Source organism: Ovis aries, chromosome 3 (assembly GCF_016772045.2).
Source record: "Ovis aries strain OAR_USU_Benz2616 breed Rambouillet chromosome 3, ARS-UI_Ramb_v3.0, whole genome shotgun sequence".
Classification (NCBI taxonomy): Eukaryota; Metazoa; Chordata; class Mammalia; order Artiodactyla; family Bovidae; genus Ovis; species Ovis aries.
The window spans coordinates 181,564,585-181,580,591 of NC_056056.1; the positions used below are offsets into that span (position 1 = coordinate 181,564,585).

The 16,007-nt window shown below is 44.5% G+C and overlaps 1 non-coding gene across 1 annotated transcript; it reads left to right on the forward strand.

Moving 5' to 3' along the window:
* The first annotated feature begins 1,575 nt into the window (after window positions 1-1,575).
* Window positions 1,576-1,684, forward strand: LOC114114201 (U6 spliceosomal RNA). Its single transcript, XR_003589036.1, has one exon. It is a non-coding gene; the product is annotated as a U6 spliceosomal RNA (small nuclear RNA).
* Window positions 1,685-16,007: the final 14,323 nt, after the last annotated feature.

Below are 16,007 nucleotides of genomic sequence, written 5' to 3' on the forward strand. Positions count from 1 at the left end.
TGGAGCCTGCATTTAAACACCTCTCAGTGCCTCAGTCTCCTTATCTGTAAAATGGGGAGAATAGAACCTATCAAATAGGGTTGTTTTGACAATGAATATTTCAGCGTGCTTGTTGTTTGCCAGGCCACACTGAGTGCTTTCCATAGATTAATTCCTTTAATCCTCAGGACAGACCTGGGAAGTAGCCACAATTATTACTCCCATTTTATGGATGAGAATACTGAGGCTCCAGTTAAGTATCTCGCCCAAGGGCACCCAGCTGGGAAGTGGGAACTCTAGAATTTGAACTCAGACACAGTCTGGTACACAGATAGTTCCCATATACCCTCTGCCTCTGTACAGGTGTAGCCACCCTCATGATCACCATCCCCCACCATCAGCTTGCACTGTGCTAAATCACTTCACTCATGTTCAACTCTTTGTGTCCCCATGGACTGTAGACTGCCAGGCTCCTCTGTCCATGGATTCTCCAGGCAAGAATACTAGAGTGGGTTGCCATTTCCGCCTCCAGGGGATCTTCCTGACCCAGGGATCAAACCCGCGTTTCTTATGTCTGTCTTTTACATTGGTAGGTGGGTTCTTTACCGCAAGAGCCACCTGGGAAGCCCGCCATCAGCTTGCTTATAAACAAACAGGACGGCTTCCTGGAGGAGACAGGGCAGAAGCTGGGTCTGGAACTGGGGGGGAGAAGATTCTTGCACCACAGGCAGGAGAACACCTTTGTGCAATAAGGAACTGAGTGTACCCAGATGTGCCTGGATGAGTGGCAGAGAGGGGGCCTGGAAAAGCCCTGCAGAGTAAAGTTACCAGATGTTCCAGTTACCTACTGGTGCATGTCAGTCCACCCCAAAAGATAGCCTACAACAAAGGACAGCCACCATTTTTGTAGCTCATGAGTCTGCACTTGGGCTTCTCATCTTTGCTCATGTGACATCAGTGGGGATCAAAAAGCAGCTAGAGGCTGGACAGCTGGGGCTCCTCAGGCACCTCGCTCTGTCTCTCAGCAGGCTTACCACACGGTCTCTAAGCATCACGGCCTTGGGGCGGCCAGCTTCCAACATGGCATGTCCAAAGAGAGCCCGAGGAGTCCATCGCCCTTTATGACCTGGCCTTGGAAGTCAGCCAGTGTCAATGCTGTCACACTCTGTTGGTCAAAACCGTCACTGGCTCGCCCAGACTGAGGGTGCCAGGGCAGGGCAGGGCCTGGACAGTACCTTTTGATGGAGGAGTGGCAGATTTCTGGCAGAGCCTGTGTGGGGTGACAAATACCACGCCAGACATCTTTAAAAATGTATTGTCACAGGAGGTGACTGGGGCTGGAGCAAGGTGTCAGCCGTGGAGCCTGCTCTGCCTGTGCGTGGCAGACTTAGTCTCCAAGTCCTGGGTCAAGTGACTGTATGCCTCAAAATGTTTTTCAAAGCTTTTAAAAAATATTTACCTAGGTATGAAACATGATAAGGTGCACAGATCTTAAGTGGGCACTTTAAAGACTTTGACCTATGTCTCCACTTGGGGGATCACCACCCAGATCAAGACACTGACCATTTCCGTTGCCCAATCAAGAGGCGACTACTCGTGCTTGCTTCAGCAGCACATATACTAAAAAACTGGAACAATATAAAGAATATTAATGTGGCCCTTCTGCAAGGATGACAGGCAAATTCGTGAAGTAGTGCATATATATTACTGTATATATAGCTTCCCAGGTGGTGCTAGTGATAAAGAACCTACCTGCCAATTCAGGAGACATAACAGACGTAGGTTTCATCCCTGGGTCGGGAAGATCCCCTGGAGAAGGAAACAGCAACCCACTCTAGTATTCTTGCCTGGAGAATCGCATGGAGAGAGGAACTTGGCGGGCTGCAGAGTCAGACAAGATTTAATGTCTAAACAATAACAGCAACATACATATATGAAGTCTAGAAAACTGATACTGATTAATCTATTTGCAGCATAGGAATAGAGATTCAGATATATAGAGTACAGACTTGTGGCCACAGCTGGGGGAGGAAAAGGTGGGATGAACCGAGAGAGTAGCACTGAAACCTATACATTGCCATAGCTAAAATAGATAACCATACGTAAAATAGATAACCAGTTGGAATTTGCTGTATGACACAGGGAGCTCAACCCAGTGCTCTATAGGGGTGGGATGGGGTGGGAGGATGGTTTGAGAGGGAGGGACATATGTATACCTATGGCTGATTCATGTTGTCGTATGGCAGAAAATAGCACAACGTTGTAAGCAATTATCCTCCAATTAAAAAATAACACACAAAGAGGCAACTACCCTTCTGTCTTCTGTCGCCACAGATAGTTTCATCTATTTTTGTTCTTCATAGAAATGGAATTGTCCAACTTGTGCTCCTTTGTCTCTGGAGTCTTTCATTCACCACATTCACCACGTGGAACTGAGGTTCTTCCACATAGGTACATATATGTGTAGTTCAGTTCAGTTCAGTTGCTCAGGCGTGTCCGACTCTTTGCGATACCATGGACTGCAGCACACCAGGCTTCCCTGTCCATCACCAACTCCTGGAGCTTGCTCAAACTCATGTCCATCAAGTCAGTGATGCCATCTAACCATCTCATCCTCTGTTATCCCCTTCTTCTCCTGCCTTCAGTCTTTTCCAGCATCAGGGTCATTTCCAATGAGCCAGTTCTTTGCATTAGGTGGCCAAAGCATTGGAGCTTCAACTTCAGCATCAGTCCTTCCAATGAATATTCAGGACTGATTTCCTTTACGATTGACTGGCTTGATCTCCTCGTGGCCCAAGGGACTCTCAAGAGTCTTCTCCAACACCACAGGTGGAGTAGTTGGAGTAGGTACATATAGTTGTAGTAGGTGATAGATACAACACCATATTTGTAGTAGGTGCTTAAATTTGTAGACTGTTGTGTATTTGTAGATTATCTGGTCTTGTCACTGAATAGCGTTCTGTTTTGTAAATATACTGTGTAATGGGCCAAAGCCTTTGACTATGTGGATCACAATAAACTGTGGAAAATTCTGAAAGAGATGGGAATACCAGACCACCTGACCTGCCTCTTGAGAAATCTGTATGCAGGTCAGGAAGCAACAGTTAGAACTGGACATGGACCAACAGACTGGTTCCAAATAGGAAAAGGAGTGCGTCAAGGCTGTATATTGTCACCCTGCTTATTTAACTCCTATGCAGAGTACATCATGAGAAACGCTGGGCTGGAAGAAACACAAGCTGGAATCAAGATCACCAGGAGAAATATCAATAACCTCAGATATGCAGATGACACCACCCTATGGCAGAAAGTGAAGAGGAACTAAAAGCCTCTTGATGGAAGTGAAAGGGGAGAGTGAAAACATTGGTTTGAAGCTCAACATTCAGAAAATGAAGATCATGGCATCTGGTCCCATCCCTTTATGGGAAATAGATGGGAAACAGTGGAAACAGTGACAGACTTTATTTTGGGGGCTCCAAAATCACTGCAGATGGTGATTGCAGCCATGAAATTAAAAGACGCTTACTCCTTGGAAGAAAAGTCATGACCAATCTAGATAGCATATTAAAAAGCAGAGACATTACTTTGCCAACTAAGGTCCGTCTAGTCAAGGCTATGGTTTTTCCTGTGGTCATGTATGGATGTGAGAGTTGGACCATAAAGAAAGCTGAGCGCTGAAGAATTGATGCTTTTGAACTGTGGTGTTGGAGAAGACTCTTGAGAGTCCCTTGGACTGCAAGGAGATCCAAGCAGTCCATTCTAAAGGAGATCAGCCCTGGGATTTCTTTGGAAGGAATGATGCTAAAGCTGAAACTCCAGTACTTTGACCACCTCATGTGAAGAGTTGACTCACTGGAAAAGACTCTGATTCTGGGAGGGATTGGGGGGCAGGAGGAGAAGGGGACCACCGAGGATGAGATGGCTGGATGGCATCACAGACTCGATGGACATGAGTCTGAGTGAATTCCAGGAGCTGGTGAAGGATAGGGAGGCCTGGTGTGCTGCGATTCACGGGGTCGCAAAGAGTCAGACACGACTGAGCGACTGAACTGAACTGAATGGGCAGCCGGGTAGTTCCTGTTGGGGGCTATTACAGATGCCGCTGCTATGAATATTCATATGCCCTTCTAATACACATGTTTACGCACCTCTGTTGGATTCACAGCCAAGAGTCGCCTGGCTTGGTCATGGGGCTGGCATATGTACAATCTCAGTAGATCTGCCAAGCAGTCCTGCCACGTGCTTGACCATTTTGAACTCCAACTAGTGGTTTGTGAGAGGCCCACATGCTTCCCAACACTTGATGCAGGCAATCTCATTTTACTCAGTCTATCGGAGGTGAAGTGGAAACCATTTTTCTGGAATGAAATCTCAGTACAGGTCATCGTTTCTAAGACAGATCAAAGGTGAGATGTAATGAAAGCCAATACTATGTACAAGGGGGAGTCTACTGGAATATCTTGCTATTGTTTTAGTTGTTTTGCTTCATTTTATATGTTTATATTTTAGAGGTAATTACGTATTGTTAAATTTAAACTTAAAGCATATATGTGCCCTTGAAAAAACACTACGAAGCCCTTCCTGCTAGAGTGCAAGTGGCAAAGAGGCAATGCTAAATAAAGGAACTTGGGATTTGCCTGGTGGTCCAGGGGTTAAGACTTCATGCTCTAAATGCCAGGGACCAGGGTTCAATCCCTGGTGGGGGAACTGAGATCCCACATGCTGCACAGTGCAGCCAAAGAAATAAATTTTTAAAAATAAATAAAGGAACTCATAAATGGAGTACTGAGGTGAGCATAGAATCCACTTTGGTAGTGGATTATAATTAACCAAGTGAAGAGGAATTCCCTGGTGGTCCAGTGGCTAAGACTCTGTGCTCCCAATGCAGGGGGCCAGGGGTTTGATCCCTGCTTAGAGAAATAGATCCCATATATTGCAGAGTTTGTATGCCATAACTAAAGATCCCACATGCTGCAGCGAAAACCCAGTGCAGCCAAATAACTAATTTAAAAAAAAAGAAAAAGAGTACGTGGTTTAAAAAAATGCAAGCAAAACTAGGAGAAAGAGATGTCTATAATCATGGTAGGAGACTTTAACACACATCTTTCAACAATTTGTGTGAATTTAGCAAAACTAGAAATAAGGTCAAAATCAACTCTATTTCTCTCCACCGACCACAAAAATAAAACTGAAACTGCTGCTAAGTCGCTTCAGTCGGGTCCGACTCTGTGCAACCCCATAGATGGCAGCCCACCAGGCTCCCCCGTCCCTGGGATTCTCCAGGCAAGAACACTGGAGTGGGTTGCCATTTCCTTCAATTCATGAAAGTGAAAAGTGAAAGTGAAGTCGCTCAGTTGTGTCCGACTCTTAGTGACTCCATGTGCAGCCCACCAGGCTCCTCCATCCATGGGATTTTCCAGGCAAGAGCACTGGAGTGGGGTGCCATCGCCTTCTCCAAAACTGAAGCTACTGAAGTCCTAAAGGATAATATAAGAGAAAATTTAGATGACCTGGAGTCCAGTGATGACTTTTGATAAAACATCAAAGATGTAAGTGATGAAATCATTGATAAGCTGGACTTCATTAAAATTGAAAACTTGTAAAAGACACTGTTAAGAGAATGAGCAGACAAGCCAAGGGCTGGGAGAAAATATGCTAAAAGACATATCTGATACAGGACTGTTACCCAAAATATACAAAACTCTTAAAATACAAAGAATAAGAAGATGAACAACATAACTGAAAAAAAAGTAGCAAAATATCTGAACAGACACCTCCAGGAAATATCTACAGATGGCAAACAAGCATATGAAAAGGCACTCAACATCACGTGTTAGTAGGGGTTTGCAAATTGAAACAACAATGAAACACTGCTGTGCACCTACTGAAATGGCCAAAATCCAAAACGATGAAAACACCAAGTGCTGGTGAGCAGCAAGAACTTTCTCTCTTGGCTGATGGGAATGCAAAAGGGCACAGTCACTTTGGGAGATGGTTTTTTTATAAGACAGTTTCTTATAAATTAAACATACTCTTATACCATATGATTCAGCAATCCTTTACTTCTTAATATTTACCCAAAAGTGCTGAGAACTTAAGTGCACACAAATATTTGCACCTGGATATTTATGGCAGCTTTATTCATAGCTGGCAAAATTTAGAAGCAACCAAGAAGTCCTTCAGTAGGTGAACAGTTAGATAATTGTGGTGCATCCAGACAAGGGAATATTATTCAGTGCCAAAAAGAAACGAGCTCTCAAGCCATGAAAAGACATGGAGGAAAGTTAAGTGCATATTACTAAGTGAAAGAAACCAATCTGGAAAGGCTACATACTGTGGGATTCCAACTTTATGACATTCTAGAAAAGGCAAGACTATGGCGATAGCAAAATGGTTAGTGGTTGGGGGAAGGAAGGACGGTAAATGGAGCGCAGAGGATTTCTAGGGCAGTGAGATTATTCTGTGTGGCACTATAATGATGGGTGGATGTCATTATGCATTTGTCAAAACCCGTAGAATGTACAACACCGAGAGTGAACCCTTATGTAAACTACAGACTTTGGGTGATGAGGTATCATAGTTTCATTGATTAAAACAATGAGATGTTGATAGTGGGGGAAGCTATGCATGTGAAGGCAAGGAATAGATGAGAATTCTCAGTAATTTTTCTCAATTTTTCTGTGAACCTAAAATTGCTGGAAAATAATAAAATTCTATTTTTAAGAAATGAAGCCATCTATAAGAGCATCCAAAATATCAATTTCCTAGGAAGGAATCAAACAAAAGGTGTGCAAGACCAGTACCCTGAAAAAGACAAAATATTATTATGTGTTAGTCATTAGGAAAACGAAATAAAGACCATAGTGAGGTCCCATTTCACACCGAGTGGGATGACTATAATCAAAATGACAACCAGTAACAAGTGTTGGCCAGGATGTGGCGAGATTAGAACCCTGTCACATTGCTAGTAGGATTGTAAAATGGTGCAGCTGCTTTGGAAAACAGTTTAGCAGCTCCTCAAACAGTTAAACATAGAGGTGCCCTATGACTCAGCAATTTCACTCCTAGATATACAATACCCAAGAGAATTGAAAATATATGCCTGCACAAAAACGTATACATGATGTTCGCAGCAGCTTTACTCATATTAATAATAGCCCCAAAGTGGAAATAACCCAAATATCCATCAACTGATAGATGGATGAACAAACAATGTATATCTAGACAATGGAATATTCAGTTCAGTCACTCAGTCGTGTCCAACTCTTTGCGACCCCATGGACTGCAGCACGCCAGGCTTCCTTGTCCATCACCAACTCCTGGAGCTTGCTCAACTCATGTCCATAGAGTCAGTGATGCCACCCAACCATCTCATCCTCTGTCATCCCCTTCTCTTCCTGCCTTCAATCTTTCCCAGGATCAGAGTCTTTGCCAGTGAGTCAATTCTTTGCATCAGGTGGCCAATGTATTGGAATTCCGGCTTCAGCGCCAGTCCTCCCAATGCATATTCAGGACTGATTTCCTTTAGGATGGACTGGTTGGATCTCCTTGCAGTCCAAGGGATTCTCAAGAGTCTTCTCCAACACCATAGTTTGAAAGCATCAATTCTTTGGTGCTCAGCTTTCTTTATAGTCCAACTCTCACATCCATACATGACTACTGGAAAAACCATAGCCTTGACTAGATGTACCTTTGTTGGAAAAGTAATGTCTCTGCTTTTTAACATGCCATCTAGGTTGGTCATAGCTTTTCTTCCAAGGAGCAAGCATCGTTTAATTTCATGACTGCAGTCACCATCTACAGTGATTTTGGAACCCAAAGAAATAAAGTCTGTCACTTTTTCCATTGGTTTGCCATCTATTTTCCATGAAGTGATGGGATCAGATGCCATGATCTTAATTTTCTGAATGTTGAGTTTTAAGCCAGTTTTTTCACTCTCCTCTTTCACTTTCATCAAGAGGCTCTTTAGTTCTTCTTCGCTTTGTGCCATAAGTGTGGTGCCATCTGCATATCTGAGATTATTGATATTTCTCCCAGCAATCTTGATTCCAGCTTGTGCTTCATCCAGCCCAGCGTTCCATATGATGTACTCTGCATAGAAGTTAAACAAGCAAGGTGACAATATACAGCCTTCGTGTACCCCTTTCCCAATTTGGAACCAGTTTGTTGTTCCATGTCTGGTTCTAACTGTTGCTTCTTGATCTGCATACAGAATTCTCAGGAGGCAGGTAAGGTTGTCTGGTATTTCCATCTCTTTAAGAATTTTCCACAGTTTACTGTGATCCACACAGTCAATAAAGCATAGTCAATCAAGCAAAAATAGATGTTTTTCTGGAACTCTCTTGCTTTTTCCATGATCCAGCGGATGTTGGCAATTTGATCTCTGGTTCCTCTGCCTTTTCTAAATCCAGCTTGAACATCTGGAAGTTCACGGTTTACATACTATTGAAGCCTAGCTTGGAGAATTTTGAGTATTACTTTGCTAGCATGTGAGATGAGTGCAGTTGTGCAGTAGTTTGAATATTCTTTGGCATTGCCTGAATAATAGAATATTATTCAGCCATAAAAGAGAGAAAGTGCTGATAAATGTTTCAACATAAATGAACCTAGAAAACATGATGCTAAGTGAAAGAAGCTAAACACAAAAGGTCACATTTTTATGATTCCACTTCTATATATTTAAAGCTCAGAATAGGCACATCCAGTAGAGACAAAAAGAAATTCGTGGTTGCCGAGTTGGGGGAAGGGGAGTGTAGAGAATGACTGCCAATGCGGATGGAGTTTCTTTGGGGAGTGATAAAAAATATTCTGGAATCAGGTAGTGGTGATGTTTGTACAATTTTGTAAATATACTTTTTAAAAAACCCACTGAATTGTACACATTTTTCATTTGCCATGCCACGTGGCTCATGGGATCCTATTTCCCCAACCAGGCACTTGAACACAAGCCCTCAGCAGTTAAAATGCATGATCCTGCATCAGAAGGCAGATTCTTATGTCTACTCATCTCAATTTTTCATCATTATTTGAGATTAAATATGATCTAAATAAACCGAGAGCTATATCATTTTCATGGACTAGAAGCCTCAATATTTTAAACATATCAGTTCTTCTTAAATTAATTGCAGAGTTGAACCATCAAGACCTGTTAGATCAATGCAAAATTCCCACACCACCTGACTATACAATGGAGTAATTTTGGTCTGCTTCTTCACTTTCTTGGATTTCTTGTTCAGGTAGGTCTTTGTGATGGGCTGGGATCTAATTCTTCTGTGAATTTTGACATTATTTCTGCAGCTCAACTCCAGACGAGGGCCATTAGACATTGAAGACATACGGATCAAACACATGTGCTCAACATCACTCATTAGAGAATGCAAATCAATGGGTATGTCAGAATGGCTGCGATCTCAATTTTTGTTTTTAATGCAACTCAGCCACTTTGAGATTAAAATTTAGATTTATTAATATCTATGTTCATTTTCATGGATAGATGTCCATCAACATCAGTTTATTCATTTTGAATCATTCCAAGATTTACCCACCCAGAATTATTTACTTGAATTCTAAAACTAAAATTCGCCAGATGTCTTTGATGCTCCCAAAAATTAAAGATTTTAAAATTAAAGAAAAAACAAGTTGATTCTAAAACGTATATGGAGATGCAAAGGAAAAGCCATTGACATAAAAAAAAAATAAATTAAAGAACAAAACCACAGAACTTACTGTACCAGACATCAAGAACTACTGTAGAAACGAGAATTTAAACAGTGTGGCATTGGTTCAAGAGCAGACAAACAGAATTCCCTGTTCGTCCAGTGGTTTGGATCATGCATTTTAACTGCTGAGGGCTTGGGTTCAAGTGCCTGGTTGGGGAAATAGGATCCCAGAGCCATGTGGCGTGGCAAATGAAAAATGTGTACAATTCAGTGGGATTTTTAAAAAGTATATTTACAAAATTGTACAATCATCACCACTACAGTCTAGAAACAACCCACATATGTGGCACATATGACAGAGCAGTGCAATGGGAGAAGGATGGTCTTTTCAGGAAATGGTGCGGGGTCAACTAGATAGAATATTGTGGGGAAAATGCATCTTGATTCCTCTAATGGCTTCCTGTAGCTGCTGTAAACAAAAAATTACCAGAAACTTGTAGCTTAAAACCATAGAACTTTATACCTTCACAGTCCTAGAAATCAGAAGTTTAGAATCAGTATCACTGGGCCAAAATTAAGGTATTAGCAGAGCCAACACCTTGGAGGCTGTCAGAGAGAATGTTATTTGCCTCTTCCCAACTCTGGAGCTGCAGGCACTGCTTGGTTCCTGGTTATATCAATATAGTCACAAGGCAAGCAACTTCAAATCTATCTCTGTCTGCTCCATCTTCATAGGGGCTTCCGTGTGTGTGTGTGTGTGTGTGTGTGTGTGTGTGTGTGTGTGAAATCTCCCTCTGCTTTCCTCTTACAAGAATGCACATGGTTGTATTTAGGACCCAACTAGATAATTCAGGATATCTTTCTCACTCAAAACCTTTAATTTAATCACTCTGCACACACTTTGTTATAGAAGGTAACAGTTCCAGGAACTGGGAGGTACACATCATTGGGAGACCATTTTTTCAGCCTAACGTAACCCCTACCTCACACCATAAACAGAAATAAATTCCATACCTAAATGTGAAAGAGTGAAATAATAAAGACTTAGAAGAAAGCATTAAGAGAACATCTTCATGACCTTGAAAGAGGCAGGGTTTCTTAAACCAAAAACAAAGGAGCTAATAATTTTTTAGCAGAGTATATCAGAATTAAGAACTCTCCTTTAACAAAAAATACATTTTGAAGAGTTAAAAGATGACCCACAAAATGGGAAAGGATGTTTGTAATGAACATATACAGCAAAAAAACTTCTGCTTGAAATATACATAGAACTCCTACAAATCAATGCAAAAACACCCAACATGACATCCTAATAGCAAAATAAATCAACTATACACCAACAAAACTTTTTAAAAAGAAAAATAGGCAAGACTTGAACAGATCGAAGTGGATACCCAAACGGCCAATAAATACATGAAAAGGTGTTCGGCTTCATTAGTAATCAGAGAAATGCAAACTAAAACCACAATGCCATAGCACAACACACAGGCTAAAATGAAAAAGGCAAAAATATCAAGGGTGAGTGAAGATATGGAGTAATCCAAACTGGTGGGAACGCCAACTGTTACCATCACTTTGGAAAACCTTTTGGCAGCTTCTGCTAAAACAGAAAGTGCGTGGGTGCGTGCTTCAGTCGCTCAGTCGTGTCCAACTCTTTGCCATCCCATGGACTGTAGCCCACCCGGCTCCTCTGTTCATGGGATTTTTTCCAAGCAAGAATACTGGAGTGGGCTGCCATTCCTCCTCCAAGGGATCTTCCTGACCTAGGGATCAAACTCAGGTTCGTCTCTGAAATGGGTATCCATTCCCTTCTCCAGGGGATCTTCCCGACCCTGCGTCTGCAGGGTCTCCTGCGTCTGCAGGTGGATTCTTTAATCACTGAGCCACCTGGGAAGCCAAAACAGAACGCATGTAGGCCTTTGACCTAGAAATTCTGCCTGTAGGTGTAGATCCAACACTTTCACCAAAAAGACACATACTAAGCTAGAATATTCACAGTACACTGTTTGTAATGGGCAAAACCTGGAAACTATCCAAATGTCCATTAATAGTAAAACAGATGAAATAAAGTGTGGTGTAGTCACACAGTGGGGCATTACAAGCCGTGAGGATAAATAATGTACAACCATGGGCAACAATGTGACTGGACCTCTCAAACAAAATGTTGAGTGAAAGGAGCTGCCTACAAAAGAGGACATGATGCCATTTACATGGAGAACAAAGACATCAAAATCTCAGAGGTCAGGACAGTTAGTACCATTTGTGGGGAGTTGGAAGAGGCACTGAGGAGATTCACGGGGAGCTGGTTGTGTTCGTGTGTTTTGTGTGTGTGTGTGCTCATGTATTTATCTGGGTGCTGGCTGCCTGTTGTGTTCACCCTGTATACACTTACGATATAGATATAGATATCTGGTGGTTCAGATGGTAAATAATCTGCCTGCAACCGTGGAGACCCTGGTTCGATCCCTGGGTCAGGAAGATCCCCTGGAGAATAGAATGGATACCCATTCCAGTATTCATACCTAGTGAATTACAGTCCATGGGGTGGCAAAGAGTCAGACATGACTGAATGACTCATTCACACACACACACACACGCAATCCTATGGATCAAATGTAAAAGCGTCATTAAGTGACAGAGCAAATGCAGAATGTTGATTGCTTGCCACTGTTTTTTAAATGGGAGTGTGTTAATATACATGCTGCTGCTGCTGCTGCTGCTTCCGCTAAGTCGCTTCAGTCGTGTCTGACTCTGTGCGACCCCATGGACTACAGCCCACCAGGCTCCTCTGTCCATTGGATTTTCCAGGCAAGAGTACTGGAGTGGAGTGCCACTGCCTTCTCCGGAATACACATGCAAGGGCGTGTATATGTGCATATATACATACCTATATATAATCATGCAGGGATCATTCCTGGAAGAATATGGAAGAAACAGCTCAGCTTATTGCCTTTCAGAGGAGAACTGGAAGCCTGCATAAAGTTTCTAATCCAGTAAGTATGTTTTTTAAGTTATTAAATAGTTCACACACATGAAAATGTTTAGAGAAAAACAATAAACACCTAATTGCTTTGTTTTGTTTTTTAAGACCAATGTTTGAAAAGTATGGAGAAGCAATGAGGTCCACAGACCATTTCAGTGAAAGACTAAATTCTGGGTTCTTCGGGTTTCTCTACAAGGGGCTGCCCGGGGGTGCTCATGTGCATCGCTGCTCCTCTTTCATGTGGGCAAACGTAGACCCGGAAAAGCCTCGCAGCGGCCAGAGTGGACAGGTCCCGCCCCTAGCCCGGTGCACTAGTCCAGTTTATGCGGTGCGGCTTTGGAGTCAGACGGGAGTCGAAGTTGCGAGACCTTAGCAAGTCACAGCCTCTCTGAGCCGAGGTCTCCTGGTCTGGGGGCTATGTCCCCCACTTCACATCGAGGCCAGCGGAACCCACCTGTGTGGAGCCGAGGAACAGCCGGAACTCTGTGGACGCACGGCTCCGCTTGTCCGCGAGGCGAGGACCCGGCTGGAGCCTCGGACTGCAGCGCTACAAATGAACACAAGGTGGCGCTCACCCCAACAGGTTTAGCCAGGTTCCCGCCTCAGGGCGTTGGCTGCTGGAAGAAGAGAGGCGGGGCAGGAGCTACTTCTGCACACGTGTCCCTAACTTCTGGGCCCTGGGAATGAAAGGGTGAACAGTGGGGCGTCCTGCCTGAGGCACGACTGGAGGGACCGGGAGTCCTGAAGAAGGGGAAAGAGGAAAGACTCTCCATCTGGGATGAAGCGCTGGGATTAGAGTTTAGGACCTTGTGGTGTGTTGAATGGTAACCCCTACTCCCCAAAGGATAGGTTCACCTGGAACCTGTGGGTGACTTTATTCGGAAAAAGAGTCCTTTTAATTAGATGTAATTCAGATAAGGGTCTTGAGGTGAGATTATCCTGGATTATCCAGGTGGGCCCTGAGTCCAATCGCAAGCGTCCTCATAGGAAAAGATGCTGACGCAGAGAAGGCCATGTGGAAACAGCAGCAGAGTTTGAACTTTTACAGCCACAGGTAGGGAACACCTTGAGCCACTGGAAACTGGACGCCTTGTGAGGGAGCACAGCCTTGCCCACATTGCGGTGAGAGAATAAATCACCACTGCTTTAAAGCAGAATGCCTTAAGGTACCCAGGCGGTACCTCATTTGTTTCAACAGCCATGACAAGCTAACAGAGACGTTAAAATTCTCTTCCCACTGCTCTGTCTGCTGACCTTCCCCCAACCCCAGTGGCCTACAGATGACACCCAACACCCCCCAACTCCTGAACCCCCCTCTTTCCTCCCCAAACCCACTGTGAAAGCATCTTCTGCTTTTGGTTCCATCTGTCTGGGCAGCCCTTCCCTCATGGGTCCCCTGGACAACTCCTATACACCCCTTAAGGCCTATCCTGATAACCCTCTCCTAAGAATATTGGTATATTCTGAATCAGCATCTCCCAACACACCTGGACTCCTCCATTCCCCCCAGCCCACGGGGTGGTGTCTATTCACTCATTGTATTGTTGATGTTGCTTATGTTACTCGCTCAGTCATGTCTGACTCTTTGTGACCCTGTAGACTGTAGCCCACCAGGCTCCTCTGTCCTTGGGATTTCCCAGGCAAAAATGCTGGAGTGGATTGTCATTTCCTTCTCCAGGGGATCTTCCCAACCCAGGGACCAAACCTGGGTCTCCTGCATTGCAAGCAGATTCCTTATCTTCTAAGCCACCAGGGAAGACTGATGATGTTAGATGTCATGGAAAAACCAAATGAACTTCCTGGCCAACCCAGTGTCATCGCATCCATTCAGCTGTGTGTCCCCCTGACACTGGTCCTCAACTCCAGGTTTTTCCATCCCACAGCTACTCATTCAGGCCTCCATGTGTCTCACCAAGACCCTGGTACCACGTCCTCACTGGTCTCCCTGCCCCAGTCTGGCCTTCCAGCTTATCACCAGTGTGTAGCCTTGGTGCTCAGGTCTGCAAACGTCCCTCCTCTGCTCAAAAAACATCTGTAGCTCCCCACTGCCCTAAGGAAGGTATCCACAGGAAAGGACACTACTTCCAGTGATCCTTCCTACCTCTCACTCCACTCAGCCGATGTCCGTCACACCCGTGTGCAGCGCACTCCTGGGCCCATGCATAGACAGGCTCCTTCACTGGAAATCCCTCTCCCTGTATGCCAGGCACGCTGTGACCCATGTGCTGACCACACACCAGGGGCTGTTCTAAGTACTTTACATGAGCGAAATCCTTTAACTCTTATAACAGCCCAAGGAGAAAGGCTGTGTCCAGTTCATAGCTGGGAAAACTGAGGCCAGATGGGAGAAGAACCATTCAGAAGTGGCAGAAGCATCTGATTGCAGCCCACACTGTCATTTCCCCGATGTGGGCCTCAGAACTGCCAATATCTCACCCTGCTCCCCGATCCATGCCGCAACCACCCAACCCCAGATTAATGGCTCTCTCCTCCGTGGATTCTGAATTTGGTGAACCTGCGCCTCACTGCACTGTGCAGGAATTAGCTGATAATACAGTAATCTCCATATCAGGAAGCTTCTGGATAACTTCGCTTTATTTCTCTGGGTCTGTGGTAACTGGCGCAGTGTAAGGGGTTCAGTAAACTAGAATGAATGAGTGAGCGGTTTCCAGGGATGTCAGGTCCTGAAGCTTTCTCAGTCTCCTCAAAGAAAAGAACACATTATGCAGATTTTCTGAGGCTGGACCTCTTCCTTCTCCTCTCCCCTGCACTGCTCCCCAGTTTCTGGGAGGGCACTGGGCCCTCCAGAAAATGCCCCAAGCTCTCTCGTGATGCGTTTCCTGATTACTGATGAAACCAGGGTTAAAGCTGGTGAATCATGACCCACCGCCAGCCAGGGCATGTTGGAGTGCCAAGTGGGAAGGGAGAAGCCAGGTTCCCCACCAACCTCTCTTCCCACCACTGTGTAGCCTCCCCCAGCCTCTGGAGTCCTGGTGACACTAGCTGGAAAAGGGCTACCCCTTGGGGACTTCCCTGGTGGTCCAGTGGTTAAGACTCTGCTCTGCCAATGCAGGGGCCGTGGGTTCGATCCCAGGAAACTAAGATCCCACATGCCATGTGATGCTTCCAGAAGATAAAAAAAGAAAGAAGAAAAGGACTCACCCTGGAGGTAGGTGACTTGAACAACTCCTAGACTGACCCCAGTCCTCCCACACCCTACCTTGGCCACTCCCAGGTCCAAAAGAACCCACAGCCTAACAGTTCACAACCCCCCTCCCCATCCTTGATCTTCTAACTTGTTGATGATACCTAGGGAGGTGCTGCACCCCCATTTAGAGGTAGGGAAACCAGTTCCGGGAGAGAGTACTACCCAGGGGAAGTAAGCA